Source organism: Cupressus sempervirens, chromosome 1 (assembly GCF_028749045.1).
Source record: "Cupressus sempervirens isolate cs-2001-9-10 chromosome 1, ASM2874904v1, whole genome shotgun sequence".
In the NCBI taxonomy this organism is placed as follows: Eukaryota; Viridiplantae; Streptophyta; class Pinopsida; order Cupressales; family Cupressaceae; genus Cupressus; species Cupressus sempervirens.
Window position 1 is genome coordinate 216372995 of NC_143118.1, and position 20797 is coordinate 216393791.

Below are 20797 nucleotides of genomic sequence, written 5' to 3' on the forward strand. Positions count from 1 at the left end.
TTCTCCACATGAAGAGCCCTTTTTGCATGAGGTTGATGATGATGTAGATTCATTTTCTACTGTTTTCACTCACTTTATTCCCGTCTCAGAAGTTAATACCATGGCTCTTCCGATTTCATCTGCTGCTCCTCGTGTTCCTGCACATGATCAATTGGAACACTTAGCAAATGTGTTTGAAGATTTTCTGACTCTTACTAGTGGTCAAGTTTCCCAACTTGATACATCTTTGACAGGATTTGAACTTTTCGTGATAGAATCTTCACAACATGTTCCTATGCCTACAGCAGTGCAAACTGAATCTTGTTCAATTACTACAGATATACAATCTGGATCAATGCCAATGGTCTCCACTGTGCTTGCTTTTACAAATGAAAGTTTCAGCCTACCTGCATGGTTGAGTAGAATAACAACGAAGAGAAGGAAGGTGGTTGTTCCTCCTGACAATCTTCCTGTGAAGAAGACTAAATCCAAATCTCTGAAGGACAAGATTGTTTCTAGAATTTTGGTTGATTCTGACAAAACCAAGTATGTTGAGGTTGTTGAGCCCTTAGTAGATAAACCTGTTGAAGAACTCACTAGCTCTGATTATAAATTTACTAAGATTGAAGTTGGAAAGCAATCTCGTTTGAGTTCTTTACAAGATGCTCATGATGCATTGGCAAATGTATCAAAAAGCAGTCATGAGCTTTGGGAAAAGAAGAATCAATTGAAATAGGAAATAGCTCGTTTGAATGAGGTCATCCAGAAGCAATCTTCTCAGAATGTTGTTGCATCACAAACATCTAAAGAAAGAAGGTTGATTGAAGCTGCTAAGTCTTGGATACAGGAAATCATTTTTGAAGGAGTTCGAGCTATCACAGAGACACTTGCAGTTCTAAAGCGCATCAAAGAGATGAACAAAATGGAACTAAGCTTAATTTCTTCTTTGACTCAGGAAGCAAATACCCTGAAGGAAATCCTTAAGGATTGGGATGAAATGATAAAATTTGATCTAAATGCTATGGTCTCATGTGATGTTCTTCTGTCATGTGAAATGTTCTTCAGATTTCAAGGACTAATTGGTTACAAGGAAGAGACCTTAAGAAAGTTGATCACAAAATTGCAAGTGGCTCTTGAAGATTGTCAAGCGGTTGAAACAAGCCTTACTTGTGATTTGGAGCAATTGGGATGCCGTGTTACTGATAATCTTGGTAATCTTTTGGTAGCAGAGAGTGAATTCAGAATATACAATCAGAATCAATGCTGATGTAGATTCTAAAGAATTTGGTTCGCACACAATGAACAAGTTTGTTTTGTACAAATCCTTGACAAAACACTTGTTGGATAATACAACAGTAAATTCTAAAATTATTCAATCAGCATATGAGAATGTAGTGAGGATCAAAGCCATATCAAAGACAATGGAGATTGTTGATCTTCCTACAGTGTGTGACGTCATTGTAAAATTCAAAGCATTAAGAAGCAATCTTTAAGATTGTTATGTAATTTCTACTTCATAGTTGTTTAAGATGCATTACATGATAAAGTGTAATTGCATGGAATGCGAATTGCATGTATGTAAAAGATGTTATGTGAGTTGCATGTGCAGTTGCATGTGATCCATTATTTTCTGTAGTTAGACTTGGTCAAAGTTGGTTGAGTTGCTTCCACTTTTTCCTCCCCCTTTTTTTCAACTTCTTTGCTTATATAAAGGAGTACCCCCTCATTGTAAAATCATCATTATCTTTATACAAGAGAGCTTTGGAGAAATTGTGCCAGCAGAACTTCGTTTGTGTGAACATTATTTTGAGAAAAAATGAATACAATGGCGCATTTGAGACTTAACTTTGATTGAGTGAAATTGTCACTTGTATGAATTATAAGCTTTGTCTATTATTCATTCAAGTTATCTTTGATTCGTACTATCTTTTGTTATTGATATTGTATCCTTTGTGATTGATAGAAAAGAGTTAAGAAACAATTGAATCTCGAGCTTTGCCCAGGAACAATTGTGAAAATCCATAGCTATTAGCTTTGTCTGTAGCTTGGGTGTTCGTCTTAATTTGCAAAATAGTTAGATTGTTGTTACTTTTAGGAGTCTTTGTGCCCTAATTGTAAAAATTTTACCACAGAAGTACAACAGGACTTAGAGCCAAACTGTTACGTTTTGGCTAGCCTTTGAGTTAGTTAAAATTTATCGATATCACTGTTTCCAGCTCATGATAGAAGTGTAATTAGAGATTCACCTTGCCCATTATTCGCCTTACGAATAAATGGATCCTTTCTTGAAAGTTAAGAAGAAAGGATAATAGTAATACCCTCTTTATAAATCTCTCAATTTCTTGCTTACCTTGAGTTGATCCAAGGAACAGTGAGAAGGGGGAGCCTTCCCTTTAAGGTAGGAGAGACTCTGTCTCACACGCTGTGGCTGGTCATCCTATTTTGCGACCGAATTTTTTCCCAAAATTGTCAGTTGCAAAATATCCACCCAATAGACCAGAATCAAGTGCTTGTCAAAAAGTTGGATAAGGTAGCAAAATAGACCTCGCAGGGGTCAAAAATGAAAAAAGAAAGGATGCAAATTCTTTTTGGAAGGGAAAGAAAGACTTAATCCATATTGAGTGTTTCAAATGGAACAAGAATGACCAACACACTTCTCAATGTCCTAAGAAATAAATGGCAAGGGAATACATTAACGATAAAAGCAATGTTTCAAAGTGAAGGTTTTCAACAGACTTTAAGAGCAAAAAGTAGATATATAAATAGAGTTTGGTGATGATGATCCATGAGCTGCATTCTAAGGAACTGAAACTATTTCTCTTCACATGCTTTTAGCTTATGTTCTTGAACTTCATGATGTCCTATAAGTCCCTAGATTTAAAAATGAACCTACTTTCAATTACAGCCATGAAAAATTCGATGTGCATGGCTAAGTTTGATTATCAACGAGTTATCATCATAAATCATAGCGAAGAACCTAGTCAAGTATTGGCCAAAATTATGCAAGAGAATGTTCTTTACAGCTTGATTGCTAATTTGATAAAATAAAGAAGCCCTGATAATCATTACAGGTTGACTACCAATTTCATCAAACAAGAAACCCTGATATAAAATCAATGACAAATTATGCAGATTTTACAAAACTTCAAGATAGGGAGGACAACAGTGTGCAAGAGTTGCACATTGACAAAAACACCAAGACCTATTTTGTTACCAATTAGCACAAGTGAAGAAGGATTCTTGATCTGATTCATTCATATGCATGTGGACCCATGTTAGCAGCTTTATTGCCAGGAAATATTTACTATACTCTCAGAAATCAGATAAATGGGAAGATTAAGGTGTTGATGTCTAACAATGGAGGTATGTATATCTCCATGAACTTTGGTGCCTTTTGTAAAGACATTGGTGTTGAGAGGAAGTTAATTGTTTCTTACAGTCTTAAAGTGGAATGGGATCACAAAGCAAAAGAACAGGTTCATAATAGAGACAACAATGGCCAATTCATGACCTAGATTTAGCCATGTTTCTTTTGGCAAAGGCATCTAGTCGTGTATTGTACAGATAAATTAGGTGTCCTCACAAAGCGTTAGACAGCAACACTCGAAAGGAAGACTTTGTAGGAGAGAAAAATAATGTTTCTAATTTACAAGAGTTTGTGGGTCCTGTTTACATTCATGTGCCGAAGGAGAAAAGAATTAACTTTGAAGCTTCCAGCTTGAAAGGTGTTTTTGTAGGACATTTGAGTCTCCCTAGGCTTGTAAATCTATGTTTTGTAACAAAAAAAGTAGATAGTGAATTGGGATGTGAAATTTAAGAAAAGATACCTGGTCCTCTTAAGCTTCAAGAACCTCCCATGGAGGTTGAAAAAAGTGACAAAGCTATCGTTCCAAGCTCCCATCAACAAAATAAAACAATATCGCTACAGATACAGTAAGAGATGGCATAGCTCAGCATAAAACAACTAGGAAGCCTCACATGGTTCTTAGAAATCACAAGAGGCACAAAAACAAGGAGCACCAAAAACTTCTCTCAAATTGAATCATTTACTTACATTGCTTTGAAAGCTTCCACCATTAATTTAAATCTTTCCAGTATTCAAGAAGCAATTCAAAGTGTGGCAAGATGCAATGATAGAGAAGTATAACTTCATTATACTAAATGATATTTGGGAGATTGTGCCAAGACTGGGTGGAAAGTTGGTGATTGATTCCAAGTAAATGTTCAATGTGAAGAATGCAACAAATGGGAATATTTAAAAGTATGAGCCTAGATTTGTTCCACAAGACATCTCTCAAAAATAGGGAGTTGACCATCAAGTAACTTTTGTTACTGTTGCAAGATACACTTCTATTAAGCTAATTATGTCTCTTACATCTTATTTTGGTTGACCTTTATTTCAAATGTATGTAAATATAGCTATTCTGAATGGTGACATAGAGGATTAACTGAATATAAATCACCCTAGAGGGTTAAAGATGCATTGGACACCCATGCATGCAAGTTGAAGAAGACCCTGTATGAACTGAATCAAGCACTCTATGCTTGATGCTCACAAATTGATGAGCACTTGCTGAAGTTGGGCTTCACAAAAACTACTGTAGATCACATTTTTATAACTTATCTGATAAATTTGAACCTTTAGTATTAGTCATGAATGTGGATGACTTAATCCTTATAGAAAGTATTTAGAAACTCGTAGCATAGTGCAAGGTTGAGTTGACATCCAAGTTTGTAATGAAAAAAAATCAAACTTATGCACTACTTTTTAGCTCTTGAGGTGTTGCAAATGTACAAGATAAATATTCCTTAAAGTAAAGCACGCAATAGAGATTGTAAAGAAATTTCAAATGATGGATTGCAAACCACTTACTATTCTGTTCCAAATGTAAAGTTGATTGTGGACTCAATGAGATTTGGTGGATCCTTTTGTGTATAGGCAGTTGACGGATCCCCTCATGTATTTGGTAATTACTAGACCCAATATTTAAATTGCAATGAATTCATTGAGCCAATTCATGGTTGAGCAAAGGACAATTCACTATACTGTTCCAAAACATGTGACATATACTTTAAAGGCAAAATTAATTATGGGTTGAGGTGCATCAGAGATGGAGAATAAATGTTGCGTGGCCTTAAACTAATTAAATGATGCTAGTCCTAGGAAGAGCATTTCAGTTTTTTTTCTGACTTGAGGTCAAGATATCTTGGTTAAGTAGAAAGAAGGCTGTTGTAGCAATAAATTCAAAAGAGGCCGTGTACATAGTAGCTTATTTTGCTAGTTGGTTCGTTATAGGATTTTGCAGGTTGATTGCATAAATAATTGATCACCTGTTTGTCTCTTCTTGGGGTTCTTAAAGCTAAATTATATGTAATCGCTATGTAAAGAGTTTCGGGTCCCTTCAAAACCTGTTTTTGTAGTAATAAAAAACAGTAGTGTACCATGACAATTAGACTTGAATCAAGTTCTCTACAAATCCAATTTTTCACAATTGCTCTAAGCATATAAAATATCATTGTGATTTATTCAAAGACAAAGTTCAAAAGAGAGCAAAAGTTCTTTAGTATATACCCTCAAATGGATGGGTTGTTGACAGTTTGAGAAAGCCCTTCACAAAATAGAAATTTGAAATAACAAGAGAGAGACTAGATTTGATGGAGAGCATATTCCTCAAATTGGGGAATATTACCTTTTCAAATGTGTGGTTTTTGTATTGTTTTCCTACGGCTCGGCACAAGGAAGCAGATTTTTCCTTTTCAATTTTTTTTTAACTAAACGTTTGACTCTTCTAGCTTTTCAAATATTTAGAGGTGTCAAATTGACAAAGATAAGTTGTTTTTGTTTCCACAATAAAGTGTTTTATCTTCTATTTCACTTAGCAACTCTTTCTTTAGTTTTAGTAAGTCCCGAAAGATTTATCTTAGTCTATTAAAGAGATATTGGACATACAAATTTGAAGTCATAAAAAAGTTAAGTTACTGGTTCGAGTTTGACTAGAAGTTCAAGTTCAAAGAACCAGTTTGTTGGTATGGTAAAACTTCGGAAAGGGGTTTGGATTCATTTGGGTTTGTACAAAAACATGTCAAAATTATAAAAAGTTATATGTATACATATTTATGAAGCCTAGAAGCATGAGTTAAAATTAGAATGTCAAATAGTATCATAAAATCATATGATTTAAACAACAAAAACGCCATAAACTAGAAAACTTGACGAAGGGTACTCCCATTAATACCACAAACACATAATAGAAACAAAGAAATAATAGCAATTTGTGAAAACAAAATATGGGCTTCTTATTATTGCCGCAAATACAGAATTACAGTTTTTAAAAACAATATGGAAACCCACATGGATGCCTTCCTTACAATAATTTGCAACACAAAGTTGCAAACTATCACCTAAAGCTATCCTAGACAATGTACGGGCATTCCTTATATAGGCATTTTTACACCGCCGAGAAAGTTTTTAGACATCAAACCTAAACCCTTGAGACAGACTAACTCTAAAATTAGATATAGAGTCAGCCCAATACACCTTTGACACTTATTTTGGAAATTTTGGTCGGCACAACTTCGGAAGGCCATAACTTTCGAACCATTGCTCTGATTGGCTATTATCACCACTTTTCGGAATCCTTAGTTTTTGATTTACAGAGCCTCATTGGTGCAAGCTCCATTTGACCCCATTTCAGAGCCCATCCGGGGCCTCTAAGGCCTTCAACGCTAAGCCTGAAGTTTTTATACCAAAATTGCATGCCAAAAATCCGCAATAACTCCACGAATACTCATGATATGGCACTGAGCCTCAACTAGTAGGCTGGTATATCCAGGATGAACATCCACCTCTGAAATTAGGACATTTTGAGCTCGTATAACTGACTTAGTAAGTAGCAAGCCTCCAGAAACAACAATTCTATACTAAGACAACCCTTACTTAAAAAAACAAAAAAGAAATATTTTTGGGTGATGCAAGATTGCTCTTACACCTAGGATGCTCCTGTATCAAAACTTGTAATCATAGCATCGTGAATCCTGATCATACCGTCATGTTGAGATTATGTGTGTTGCACACATTGCATAATATTGTTTATATTGTATTATTTTATTTTATCATGTAATGTTGCACCTAGGAGCACCTAGATGGATTTGCAACATGTAGAGATTCTCATGAAGTATTCTTGATGAGTTGTATTGACACACTGTGATGATATTTGATGTAATTATTTAATATTGGGGAAAAATAATTAAATGCCCAATATTAAATATGGGTCAATGGAGATTTGGTAGCACATGTTTTACGTGATACTACTTGGTGGTTTTGTAGGAGCTTGCTGCTATAAAAGCAACCACAAGGGTAGTTGTTGAGAATGAAGACAAGGCGAGACAGGTTAGCCAAGGGGAGCATTTGTGGAGATTGTAAGCATGGCATGGGATGTGCGGATTCATGCTTGTTCACATAGATTGTTTAGTTGTGGCTATGGCTTTAAAGGCTTCCATGGTTGTATTGCAATGGCATCTTGTTGAATAATACATCTAATGGATGCTTTTAGAGGCTGGATTTTTCCATCAATGAGGGTTTTGTAGGGGGTATCTTGTGTCACATTTTTGTGGGTATGTTGTCTAATCTTTTACATGTGGATTTGAAGTGTTTATTTGATCTATTATGGGTTATGTGGAAACAGTGATATTTTTTATTGCAAGTTTCCTAACACATCATGTACTTCAAGTTCAACATCAAAAATTCAAAACATTAAAATTAAATCATAGCAGCAAGTTCAAGCATCATTGTTTCAAGTTCAACTAATGGATTAAAATTATATTTATCAAGACAAAATAACCTACTTGGACAACCACAAATGAGAAATAGAAGCCAAAATAAGCCTTGCATTTCTACCTTTTAGGGTTAAAGATGTCAAAACTTTATAAAATTTGCAAAAAAAAAATTCACTTAAATGATGTCCACGGGTCCTAGTTCACTGAAGTTCATGCTTGGTTCAACATGTTTGGGCATGGTTCGCCTAGGTTTGATCTGACAGCTAGCAAGTTCAAACTGGGTCCTTGATTTTCGAACCTTGTTTGGACCAGCGGGCAAATTGGACCAGGACCAGGTACCAGTTTGTACCTCAGCATGGTTTGAAGTGGCTAGGGGCATACTGGGGTAACCAAGAAGAAAAGGAACACAATAGAACTCTCAAGAGCAATCCAATTTGAATTTGATAAATAATAGCTTTTTAAAGTGTGTGCTACTTGTATTTTCAGTACTGTATCTTTGCAGGTTATTGTACTTGAGCCTATTATTGAAATTTCAGTTTTTCTATCTGGATCATTTTTTTGAGTGGCAAATTTGCTTACCATGGTCTGGATTTTAGGAAAAATGCATTCTACATCAACCAAGAGTACCACACAAGTGTATACTGTGTCAAACTCAAAATACAAGACAAAATAGCAAAAAAAATTAATTATAGGAATTCCAAAAGCTTGGAATTTTATCCTAAAAAAGACTATTGTTGATTAGGAACATTTGTGACACTAGACCAATTAACTCACTTATAAATGACCAATTAATGCAAATTGGCGAATTTTTAATACGTAAAACAAGAGAATTTGTTCGTAACACTAAATCGGTAGAAGACATAGAGGCATGACATAGGTGCAGAAATTTTCAAGGTTGACCTATGTACCTTAAGGCCAAGACACGATTATTACTTCAACATACCTCCTGAGTTTTTCAGGAGCTAAACTTGTCAAGCACATTTGAATTCATCCAAGTCTATACTATACAGAACAAGGTTGTGTACATATAAGACAAAATAAGGTGTTTTGGGATATTGTGGGTATCATGTGTCATCTGTTATAATGTGCGATTCCATGGAAACATCTTGTTATGTTGACATATGCAGTCCTTTTCTCCTTAGAATGAATCATGTTCCCCTCTATACTAAATGTTCCATTCCAAGGGGGTGTAATGTCCCCATTTTAGCAGTTGACCAAGTGTGTGTGCGTTAGCCTTGTTCTACATGGTCCCGAGGGCTAATGAAGGGTTTAATGGGATCTTGGAGTGTTTTGGCCTAGTCATTTCCAGTTTGGGCCAAAACGAAGTTGATTTACTCAGTTTCAGGCATACTTACTATTTTTAGTAAGTCGGCAGGACACAGTGCAGGTCAATTTTGGTGATTGGATTCGATACTCCTCGGTGAGAGCATTCCGATGAGCTATCACTCGCATTATTCGGAGTCCGATTGCTAATACATTTTAATGCCTGAAGTTTTATTAAAGTAACGTCTAATTTAATTGTAAAATATTAAAGTGTTACTTTAATATTTATTTTATGGTGATGTGTACTCAAAGGAGACATAAGGGGTATTTTAATATATGTTTTATATTACACATCTTTTATCCCACATTGCCCATATGAGTTGAGCGGACCCGTGGGAATAGAATAAAAGGAAGCATTTGTGGCTTCATTAGACAGGTTGAATATGAGAAGAAATTGGTGTGTGAGTTGCAGCTTTGTTCTCGGCATTTGAGGACGTCTATCCTCTCTTGTAACATTCTAGACGTCATTCCCTTGAGGTTTGGCCTTTGGAATTCTTTCTTATTGGCTTTAGTATCAGGCAGTTTAGTTGCATTTCCGGCTACAGGCAGATTTGATATTTTGCTCATATCTTATTCACTACTTGTCCGACGCTTATGCCGCTTTGAGGGAATGGTATTATGAAGGTAGTGGACTGATTGAAGGACAAAGTATTGTAGCAGCAAGTTCGGAAGCATGGGCTGGAGTATTATGTCAATACTGCTGAAGTAATTAGTGAGTTGATAAATCTGCCATGTATTTGGTTTTATGAATTCTGAAAATAACATTTTATTAGCAGCCGTTCACTTCCACTTTGCATATTATTGTAGTTTCTTTCTTGTTTATGTTGTATGATACCAATTCCATGCACGAAACACAACAAACAAATAAACGTTTGATTTCCGGAGTTATAAGGCGTTTTAAGAAGTTGAATGCAAACTGTTTGACATAATTCCTTTCAGCAATTTGGTTTAGTTTTTTTGGGACATCCAAGGGGTGTCCATTACAGGGGGGCTATCATATCTAAACCATCTATGGTTCTGAAATTTAAATATTATTTTATAATTGTTGCCTTAGTGGAGGCCAATCCACTATCTATTGTTATTTGTCTTTGTGAGTACCAGCCCACTAGCTTATTTTATTTGTGGCCTCTATGGGGGCCAATCCACAAACTTATTTTATCTACCTTTGTGCGGACCAATCCACTATCCAAAGCTTTCACCCTATCGTATGGTTATCTAGCCTAACACAACTTGCTACCCATACCGACACAATCTTAGTGGTCACTATCTCGTGATTTGTATCTGATTTAGTTGAATTTAGATTTGCTGGACAAATGGGTCTCCCAGTTACAATGCAAATGGATTGGGATCATGTGGAGGTGAGCAATATCAATTTAGCTCACATGTTGATCTGAAAAGATACAAAATTTCCTCACTCCGTTAAACTTGATGTTTTTTCGCTGTCTAAAAGGTGCATGTTGAGGATGCCTCAACGACCTCCAAATGCCAAGGCCTCAATTTTATGAAAAACGTGCACATAGACCAGTTTCATTTTTTGAAAAGAGGGACAAGAGGGGAGGATTTTGTCCTTGTCCCTATAATGTCCTAGACGTCTTAAACAAGCCTCTAAGTCATTAGGGCATGTATCAACAAAGCACTGCCTAGAGTAATATTTTTCTAATCAGCATTAGAATAGCTAGAATTGTTTGAATGCATCTTTTTTAATTTAAAATTCACGAGGAAGAGCAAAAGGGCTTTCTTAAGATATGTACAACATATAAATAAACAGATGAAAATATGAAAGAAAAAACATTAATTACATTAAAGATTGTAGCTGCGATAGAGATCTTTATCTTTGAAAATATGGATGTTATTACTGTTACTGTCACCTTCAGCTGAAAATGACACTTATGTTTGAATTGTAATATTAAATGTAATGACATATGTCATTCGACATGCGTTAAGGCATGGAAAATCAAAGAGTTTTAATTGTAATTGTAATTGTAATAAAGAATCTCGTTTTGGGAAATTGGAGAGACCTTCGGTTGGAATGTGAATAGTTTATCCTTAAGTTATATATATCGCATCAAGTGATAGGCATTGTACTCTTGAACTTTTATGATCAATGAACAATATTTTTTGTTTTGTGGTTGGGTTTTTCCTTTCATTTTAGAAAGGTTTTCCTAGGATATTTCTGGTGTCTTTTGTTTCGGTTTTGGCTCTTTCTTGTTGCTGTTTTCTTCATTGATTTCTGGGCTCAAGTTTTAACATGGTATTAGAGCAAGGTTTTATAACAACAATAAAAGAGAGCATCTTAGGCAATTTGTGGTCATTATTGTTTATTATAGTTGTGTGTATTTCCTTATATATGTTTTCTTCTGGTTGTGATTGCTCTCGTTTCTCATAGGTCATTGTTTGGATAGCTCCAGCTCTTTGTCTCTCCATCATCGCTTAATGAATCAACAACGTATGTTTGTTTTTCCTTATTCTATAGTGGTCGGAGTTGAGTTTTATTACTGTATGGTATGAACTTCTTCAATTCTTCGTGATCTTTATATATTGCTGATGGTTTGATAAAATGGCCATTGTCTGAATTAAGAGAGTTTGTCTCATTATTTTATCGTGAATTCTTCTCAGACCCGTAGACAGGTGGAGGTTCGTAAGCATGTTGATATTATAGCTTTCTTGCCTATGTTCTATTATTTTTGTCATTTTTTCTTTTGGTTCATTAAAGGTGTCGTTTCCATAGAGGATTATGCATCCTCTCGTATTCATTCTATATGTTTGGGCTTCCACGTCTTGGTTCGTTTGTGTAACCGTCAGTCTTGTTTCGATCAAATTCTATTTTATCATTTCTTCTCTTCCCATTGGCAAAAGGGTGTCGATTCAGTTTTTTTTATTGTATTTTAATGAACAAAGAGTGTTTCTAGTGTAAGGAGTTTGGGAAATTGGAGGCAATTCATTCAAATCTTCGCGCATGTGGTCTTTCTGAGAATCAATGCCACCAAAGGGGTTGTGGTTCCTTGCTCATTCTCAAGTGCCATGCATCAGTCTCGAAGGGTATAGAGGTTGCATGATGCGCCCAAGGAACCATGATATGCAAGGTAGAGATGGAACAGTAGCCTCGTGAAAAGATAGGAGATGTTATTTTTTCTTCAGCTATTTCGAAGTCTTTCCTTCATTATTATGATAGTTCTCAAGATTGTGATATTGCTATCAGGATTTAATTGTGTGATTTTTCGAGTCAAACTCATTGACCCATGTTTCATGAGTAGTGATTCAACATGAATCCATCTCTCATGAGAATAAATGGAACACATAGCACTCATTGGATCTAGGTGATGTTCATAAGGGTGAAGCACTGGGACTTCCCGGGAGGTCACCCATCCCAGTACTACTCCAGCCTAAGCGCACTTAACTACGGAGTTCTCAAGATTGTCATAAATGCATTTGTTCAACTTCTTTTACAATTGTTTCTTTCTTCTTTTGAAATGTGTAAAGAAACTAGCGGAGGTTGAAGTAGAATATGGAGTGGAAGGAACTACAGAGCAGATACGTTGGAGCTCATCATGTGGTTCGTACGTATGCAACAATGCATACGCATGTGGTATTGAACATGTAGAGGTCAGCATTTCCATTGTAGAAAATGAATTTGAAGTGAAAGGAGTCTGAGTACTATGATGTGTTGGGAGTCAATCAACAACAACCAAGGCAGAGATCAAGAAATCATATTACATTAGGTACTTATTTCGAGACTCTTCATGTTGCTCCCCATGAGGTAGTTTTGGAGCATATGTTCTCTGGTAGGCTCGTTCAATCTACAAAGAATTAGCATGTTCTATTATCTATTTTTTCCCTAGCTTTTCTATTGTTGCGAATGTCGTTGCAATGTGTAAGGAAAGCTTTATCAGTGGGTAATGAACATGTCTCGGCATATTAAGAAAGTTGTTACAACTACGAGCTGCAATAGGCTTGCAAAGGTTGTGTAGAATATGTTGAAAACGGATATTGAGAGTCTTGTACAGGATATCGAGGGTGCTTATGTGATCGGGAGTTGGTTTTCCCTCTTAAAACTAAATAGTACGTCGAGAATCGAGGTGGATCAATTGCTTGACTAAATAGCCCTGGTAATCATCATCACAGGAGGTTTGAATTGGCTTTGAGGAAACTTGGGCTCACGATCGGGGGTTTGGTTATAAGTTCTTCGCTATAAAGTCTCCAGGTGTTCTTGTGCAATTCTTTAAGCTAAGTAAGTATTTATAGATCCTTAATCTAACTTTTGAGGAGGTTGCATGTCTTATTTGATTGGAAGTATTCCTTTTGGATGGATTATATTTGTTGGTACAAATCCGCTGAGATCCTATGTGTAACTATTGCATACATTATTTCTAGTGTTGATACTAGTTATTATGCATTTTGAGCTATATATACCTTGATAATGGTTTAAATTAAGTTTTAATCTCTGTTTGTTCCAAGAAGCAACAAGATAAGGATTATAGCTCCAGAGGGAGATGTTGAGCTTTAGAGGGAGATTTTAGCTTCAAAGGGAGGCAATTCAGAGGGAGTGTTTATGGAATCCCCTTCATTTTGATATATGATTGTGATGCTTATGGTTTTTGTAAGATTTGAGACTTAAACGGAATTAAGTCTTGTTTTTATTATGCCTATTTCTATTCTTGTGTGAGTAAATGAGATTGTAAGATTAGCTATGATAACTCTTTCACTATGCAATAGTGAACATCATGTTGAGAGGGTTCATGATGTCATCACGTTGAGAGATTCCGTGATGGGAGTTGTATGTCATGTTGAGAGATTCTGTGATGGGAGTTGAGAGAGTCTATGATTAATGGCTTAGTTGTGAGTCTTATAAATCTGTCATGTTGAGTGATTCCATGATTATTAATAATGAGTAATTGTTACAAGTTTTCGTGTTGAGTGATTCAATGAATTTTGTAGGACCTATGTGATGAGATTTTATCATTGACATTTTGGTTGCAGTCTTGTCTGATTATTTAGCTAAAAATCTCTCTCTGGCCAAGAGGGAGTGTAGAAGATTGTAGCTGCAATAGAGATCTTTATCTCTGGAAATATGAGTGTTATTACTGTTATTGTCACCTTTAGTTGAAAAGGACACTTATTTTTGAATTCTAATATTAAATGTAATGGCATGTGTCATTCGACATGTGTTGAGGCATGGAAATTAAAAGAGTTCTAATTGTAATTGTAATAAAGAGTCTCGCTTTCTGAAATTGGAGAGATCTTCGGTTGGAATGTGAAGAGTCTTTCCATAAGTTTTATATATATATGTATGTATATGTACATGTACATGTACATACACACACACACACACACACCTCTGTGTGTGTGTGTGTATTGCATCAAGCGATAGGCATTATACTCTTGAACTTTTATGATCAATAAATGATATTTTTTGTTGTGCAGCTGGGTTTTTCCCTTCATTCTAGAAGGGTTTTACCAGAATATTTCTGGTGTCTTTTGTTTCAGTTTTGGCTCTTTCGTATTGCTGTTTTCTTCATTGATTTCTGGGCTCAAGTTTTAACAAATTATGTTGTACTAATAAGTGTAATCTAAGCTTGAAGGCACGATGGTTCCACACCTTTGAAAAATTAATAAAACTAAAGAAATGCATGTGCTCAGCAAGAGGAATCACATCAATATAGTCAATTTTTATTCTAAAAATTGACCTGAAATGTACACTTGTCAGTATTCCAGAATTGCTAAAATCACACACTTCACCAACTACTTTTGCATTCATTCCTCACTTTAGTTCTTGTGTTTGCAATTCATTTTTAAGGTTTGCAAGCGTGGATTCGCAATTAAATATAAATCAAAGAGGATTTACATCTGACTTTTTGACACAGAATGACGGATGGAGTATTCAAGGAAATATTCAAATGTTGCAAAAGAGCATTACATAGTAATTATGATCGGCCAGGGTGCAGGAAATTGACAGCATATTCCAAGAAACCACACAAGACTTGAGCTTCCCACTGTCATATGAGCACAATTTCAAGATTTTGATGAAAATGTACCTTGATAATCTATATTTTCTCTTTGAAGTAAAAAACTCTTTGGGCCAATTAACCATAATAGACAGATATAATTTCCCTTGAACAAGACTCCCACAAGCATGTATACTGGAGAAGTGCAGGCACAGATATTGTTGAACAGGAGGATGGGGAGACCATTAGAATACATGAATCAATGAATAATGGTATGGCTATAATTTATATAAATGTAATCACCAATTTATGTGGGTAAAACTATAGTGTACATACATGTAGTCAGCAAGGTATTTAAGCTTATTTTCTTGCCAATTGCCCTTGTTATTTGAAGAATCCAAATATTAGTTTTTGGGGCTATGACCCAAAAGGAGTCCCATTATGTTACTCTTGAATATCATTCCTTACTACAGCAGGAAGGAGGGAATTGTATATCTCCTTGGTGACGGAGGATTTCAAATAAAATCGCTTGAAATGCAACATGCTTGTGTGGCTGCTAAACCAATAAATGCCTAGCTTTGGAAAGCGTTAGGAAAATAGGATTTCAGAGACCTTCCAATTATGCCCTTTGCAGGAACAATATGGATTCTTCTAATCACCTTTTTTTAATGCCCTACAATGATATGGAGGTTATAGTGGAATACCTGAACTACTTCTAGAATTTTAGCTTCCTCCTTGTTGAAGTTTTGGGGTAATACAGACAAACCTCAGCTGCAGCATCAGCCCTTGTGGTGGTGTGGAATATTGGTCCTACTTTTACCATTTAGCAGATTTGGCTTATGCAAAACCGACGCATCTTTCAAATGTTCTGAAATGTAGTTATGCAAGTTTGTATAAGATTAGGAATATGCTCAAAGAAACTAATGAGGCCAAGATTTGTATCGATGAACCTTTGTCTGCCTGAGATGGTCATGTTGCTAAACTCCAAGAGTTAGTTCTCTCTTTGCCATACAAACTAGGCTTGGTCATAGAATGCAACCTATTCAGAAGGTGGACAGACCTAGTAAGTGATCTCCTCCTAGCAGTTTTCTAAGATCAATATGCTTGTGGTAATCCAAGTGTAGCAGGGATTGGTAGAATTGCTCAAGATTCTCAAAGCTCTATCCACTTTCTTTCTCTACGTGTATGAGATTGCATACAAATAACAAGATGGAGGCCTGGGTAACTGATAAGGCATTGGAAAAGGCTAGTGTACTAGGATTGAAGAAGGTTGTTTATGGGATGGGCTTTTTGATCCTGGTTTCCTTGTTAAATGAAAAGAATTTGCAAGCCTCTCATGTAGATTGGCTCAATTAATTATGCAAATTCTTCTTGTGGCCACAAATTTCAAATTGATAGCTCTAATCCATATCTGAGAGTGTGCTAAGGTGTCAGATTGTTTAGCTAAATGAGCCTCAGCAGATGTGTGTTATTGAAATGTTTCAGACTGGGGAGTGCTGGCCCAGAATCAAGCCAACTAGGGACTTCAAATTATCCAAAATGATCAGCTAGAATAATTGTTGGGTGTTGGTCAAGAGGAGTCCTAGTAATGATGGAAGAATCAAGATTTAATATTATTCGATATAATGTAGAGTGGTATTGCAAGAATCCTCAGTGTTTCCTCTTCTTTGCTTTGTATGGATGTATATAACTATCTGGAAATTTACTTGGAGTCTCTAATTCGGTTGTACCCTTTGAAAAGTAAAAATGCATTTGAAGATACCTAAAATTGAGGATATGGAGACAAGGTCATTGTCTCCCTTCATAAACTGGTTTTCCTGTTGACTATTATGTGTATCTATGTCTTTGTACACCTATCTCACTGCTAACTGATGTATTGCTTACCTTAAAGAATACTGTCCTTCCATCAGAGATTACAGTCTTTGTCATAGAGTGGTATTTCTGTTTTATCTGAAAAGCCTGTCAGCTCTTCATATCCCCTGGATATAGATCCAGTGAGAGTTTACTCTTCCGCCACTGCTTAACACAGGACCATATAGTTGAGAAGGAGGACAGGGTTTCAAACTAGGTCAACGATTAAATAAGTTCTCTGTCTTACTTCCAGAGCACAGCCAAAGGGCAATGTGTAGATATAACATAAACAACTTTCATCAAGATACAGATTAATGTTCTTCAATTGCATTTTACAAATAGAAATGGATCAGCTAGCAGAGCTCTCTTTTTTATCTTCTATTGATGAAATGTTTGTGTGTTGTTGGTAAAATTTTAACAACTGGATATGATAAATGCCATTCAGAGAACAATTGGCCATCCTGGTTACTTATAATCCAATTATTTGATTACAGCATCATAAATGCTCATACACCCACAGGGAAAGGTATAATAAAATAAAAAGCTAGGCTTTATGTTATCGACTACATTCATATATTGAAGAAAGTGAAAGCAATGGATAGCAAATGTAACTGTACCCAGTACAAATGGAGATTTGGGAAATTCCTGATGAAAATACATGTCAACGACAAATTACAGATTGCAATAGAAATAATTATCACCTTATATTTAAAAAAAAATTCTGTGAAAATGTAAACGAAATCTCCACTTCACAGAATGTAACAAGTGCCCAATGCGTGAACTTCATCGGGACAGTAAATGAGTCCAAGCGAGTCGACAACTTTCCTTTTGGCCCCTAAAGCAAAACTGATGCATCTTTCAAATGTTCTGAAATATAGTTATGCAAGTTTGGTATAAGATTAGGAATATGCTCAAAGAAACTAATGAGGCCAAGATTAGTATCGATGAACCTTTGTCTTCCTGAGATGCTCATGTTGCTAAACTCCAAGAGTTAGATCCCTCTTAGCCATTCAAACTAGGCTTGCTCATAGAATGCAACCTATTCTGCAACCTATTCAGAAGGTGGACAGACCTAGTAAATGGTCTCCTCCTAGCAGTTTTCTAAGATCAATATGCTTGTGGTAATCCAAGTGTAGCAGGGATTGGTAGAATTGCTCAAGATTCTAAAAGCTCTATCCACCTTCTTTCTCTACCTGTATGAGATTGCATACAAATAACCAGATGGAGGCCTGGGTAACTCATAAGGCATTGGAAAAGGCTAGTGTGCTAGGCTAGAAGAAGGTTGTTTATGGGATGGGCTTTTTCATACTGGTTTCCTTGTTAAATGAAAAGAATTTGCAAGACTCGTGTAAATTAGCTCAATTAATTATGCAAATTCTTCTTGTGGCCACAAATTTCAAATTGATAGCTCTTGTCCATATCTCTAGAGAATGGGATATGGTGTCAGATTGTCTAGCTAAATGAGCCTCAGCAGATGTGTGTTATTGAAATGTTTCAGACTGGGGAGTGCTGGCCCAGAATAAAGCCCACTGGTTACTTGAAATTATCCAAAATGATCGGCTAGAATAATTGTTGGGTGTTGGTCAAGAGGAGTCTAGTAATGATGGAAGATTTAATATTATCCGATATAATGTAGAGTGGTATTGCAAGAATCTTCAGTGTTTCTTCTTCTTTGCTTTGTATGGATGTATATAACTATCTGGAAATTTACTTGGAATCTCTAATTCGGTATTACCCTTTGAAAAGTAAAAATGCAACTGAAGATACCTAAAATTGAGGGTATGGAGACAAGGTCATGGCCTCCATTCATGTACTGGATTTCCTGTTGACTATTACGTGTTTTTATGTCTTCGTAGACCTTTCTCGCTGCTAACTAATCTATTGCTTACCTTAAAGAATACTGTCCTTCCATCAGAGATTACAGTCTTTGTCATAGAGCGGTATTTCTGTTTTACCTAAAAGGCCAGTCAGTTCTTCATATCCCCTCGATATAGATCCAGTGAGAGTTTACTCTCCCGCACTGCTTAAAACAAGACCATATAGTTGAGAAGGAAGGAGGACAGGGTTTCAAACTAGGTCAATGATTAAATAAGTTCTCCGTCTTACTTCCAGAGCACAGCCGAAGGGCAATGTTAGATATAACATAGACAACTTTCATCAAGATACAGATTAATGTTCTTCAATTGCATTTTCCGAATACAACTGGATCAGCTAGCAGAGCTCTCTTTTTTATCTTGTATTGATGAAATGTTCTTGTGTTGTCAGTAAAATTTTTAACAACAGGATATGATAAATGCCATTCAGAGAACAATCGGCCATCCTGGCTACTTATAATCCAATTAGAGATTTGATTACAGCATCATTAACGCTCATACACCTGCTGGGAAAGGTATAATAAAATAAACAGCTAGGCCTTATGTTATCGACTGCATTCATATAGTGAAGAAAGTGAAAGCCATGGATAGCAAATGTAACTGTACCCAGTACAAAAGGAGATTTGGGAAATTCCCGATGAAAACACATATCAACAACAAATTACAGATTGCAATAAAAATGGTTATCACCTGATATTAAATATTTTTTCCGTGAAAATGTAAACAAAATCTCCACTTCACAGAATGCAACAAGTACCCAATGCCTGAACTTCATCGGGAAAGTAAATGAGTCCAAGCGAGTCGGCAACTTTCCTTTTGGCCCCTAAAGAAAATGAGTCTCCAGCCATTGGAAAGGAAAGAACATTGCAGTTTTCGAATGTATAATAACCCAGGTTATTAAAAAACAACTAGTCTATGGTCAAATAGGGAATCTGAAAAAGGCTCTCTGTCTCCCGATGTATCTGAATTAATTTTAAAATTTTGCTGTGGGTACATACGTAGCTTATGTTATCGGTTAAGAATTGAACTGCATACCAGGCGATGGACGCACAATCACTGTCGCTGATTGCATTCCAAGTGGGAATGAGGCACTTGTGTTGATCCGTGAGGTTGAAGTTTAAAAATCTCAATTACAGTCTTAACTGGTATTTCCATCTAAGCAATGTTTGAAGCAAAGTGGCCTCCCTTTGGAAAATTGTATAAAATGTCTTAAACAATTCAATGTCTAGTTTGTGAGGTAAATTCATTAATCTGATATTTTCATCTAAGCAATGTTTGAAGTGGAGAGGCCTCCATTTGGAAAATTGCATAAAATGTCTTAAGAAATTCACTGTCTAATTTGCTAGGTAAATTCATTAATCTATGTTTAGTTTGTGAGTTAAATTCATTCACTTATATTTTATGAGTAGTGATTCATAAGGTAATTTATTTCTTATAAGACATTAGTAGGTATTCAATTTAAGTGATGTTCATATAAATCTATGAGTGTCACCTATATAACAATATACAATATCTTAATTAAATCAATAAAAAATTCAAACAATCATGTACTATTTAAATTTTTTGTGTATCTATTTATTGTAAACTAATGTTTAAATTTTTTATTTGTAAAATATTATTAATATTAAATACTATGTTGTATTATTTTATCAATCTTAAAAATAATATTCAATAATGTAAGGTGGTATGTATATAAATCAAAAGTGACATTTGACTAAGCTATAATAAACAAAAAATATATTATTAAATTTAAGGGGAAAAAAATACTTTATTCTATTATAAAATATGTAAACATACAATGTTCCTCTAGCGAGGGTGGGTTTTTGGTGCAGGGCACCAAGGCACAATGTGGATCAAGATATATGGTGACCTTGTGAAAGACATGTGATGATCCACAACAAGGTGTTTTAATTTCATTTTGTATGTAATAAGCAATGATCTTATGTTTGGTCAAGGAACTTTAGGTGTGCTTATAAACCTAAGTTCACTTAGTCCAAAAAGATCCCAAAATTGCATATTTTGAGTAAATAGGAGTCTCTAATATGTTTTTAT

At 35.6% G+C, this 20797-nt stretch overlaps 1 protein-coding gene across 2 annotated transcripts in view; it reads right to left on the reverse strand.

Annotated features, from left to right (window-relative positions):
- Positions 1-19950, reverse strand: part of LOC149576920 (uncharacterized) — a 78739-nt gene extending 58789 nt beyond the window's left edge. Inside the window, exon 1 of one of the 2 annotated variants that reach the window (XM_089820733.1) lies at positions 19781-19950. The gene's annotated coding sequence lies outside the window, so the exon portion shown is untranslated. Of the gene's footprint in view, positions 1-19435 lie in introns of both variants that reach the window. The other variant, XM_089820742.1, reaches the window with a different exon arrangement.
- Between the last annotated feature and the right edge of the window lie 847 nt (positions 19951-20797).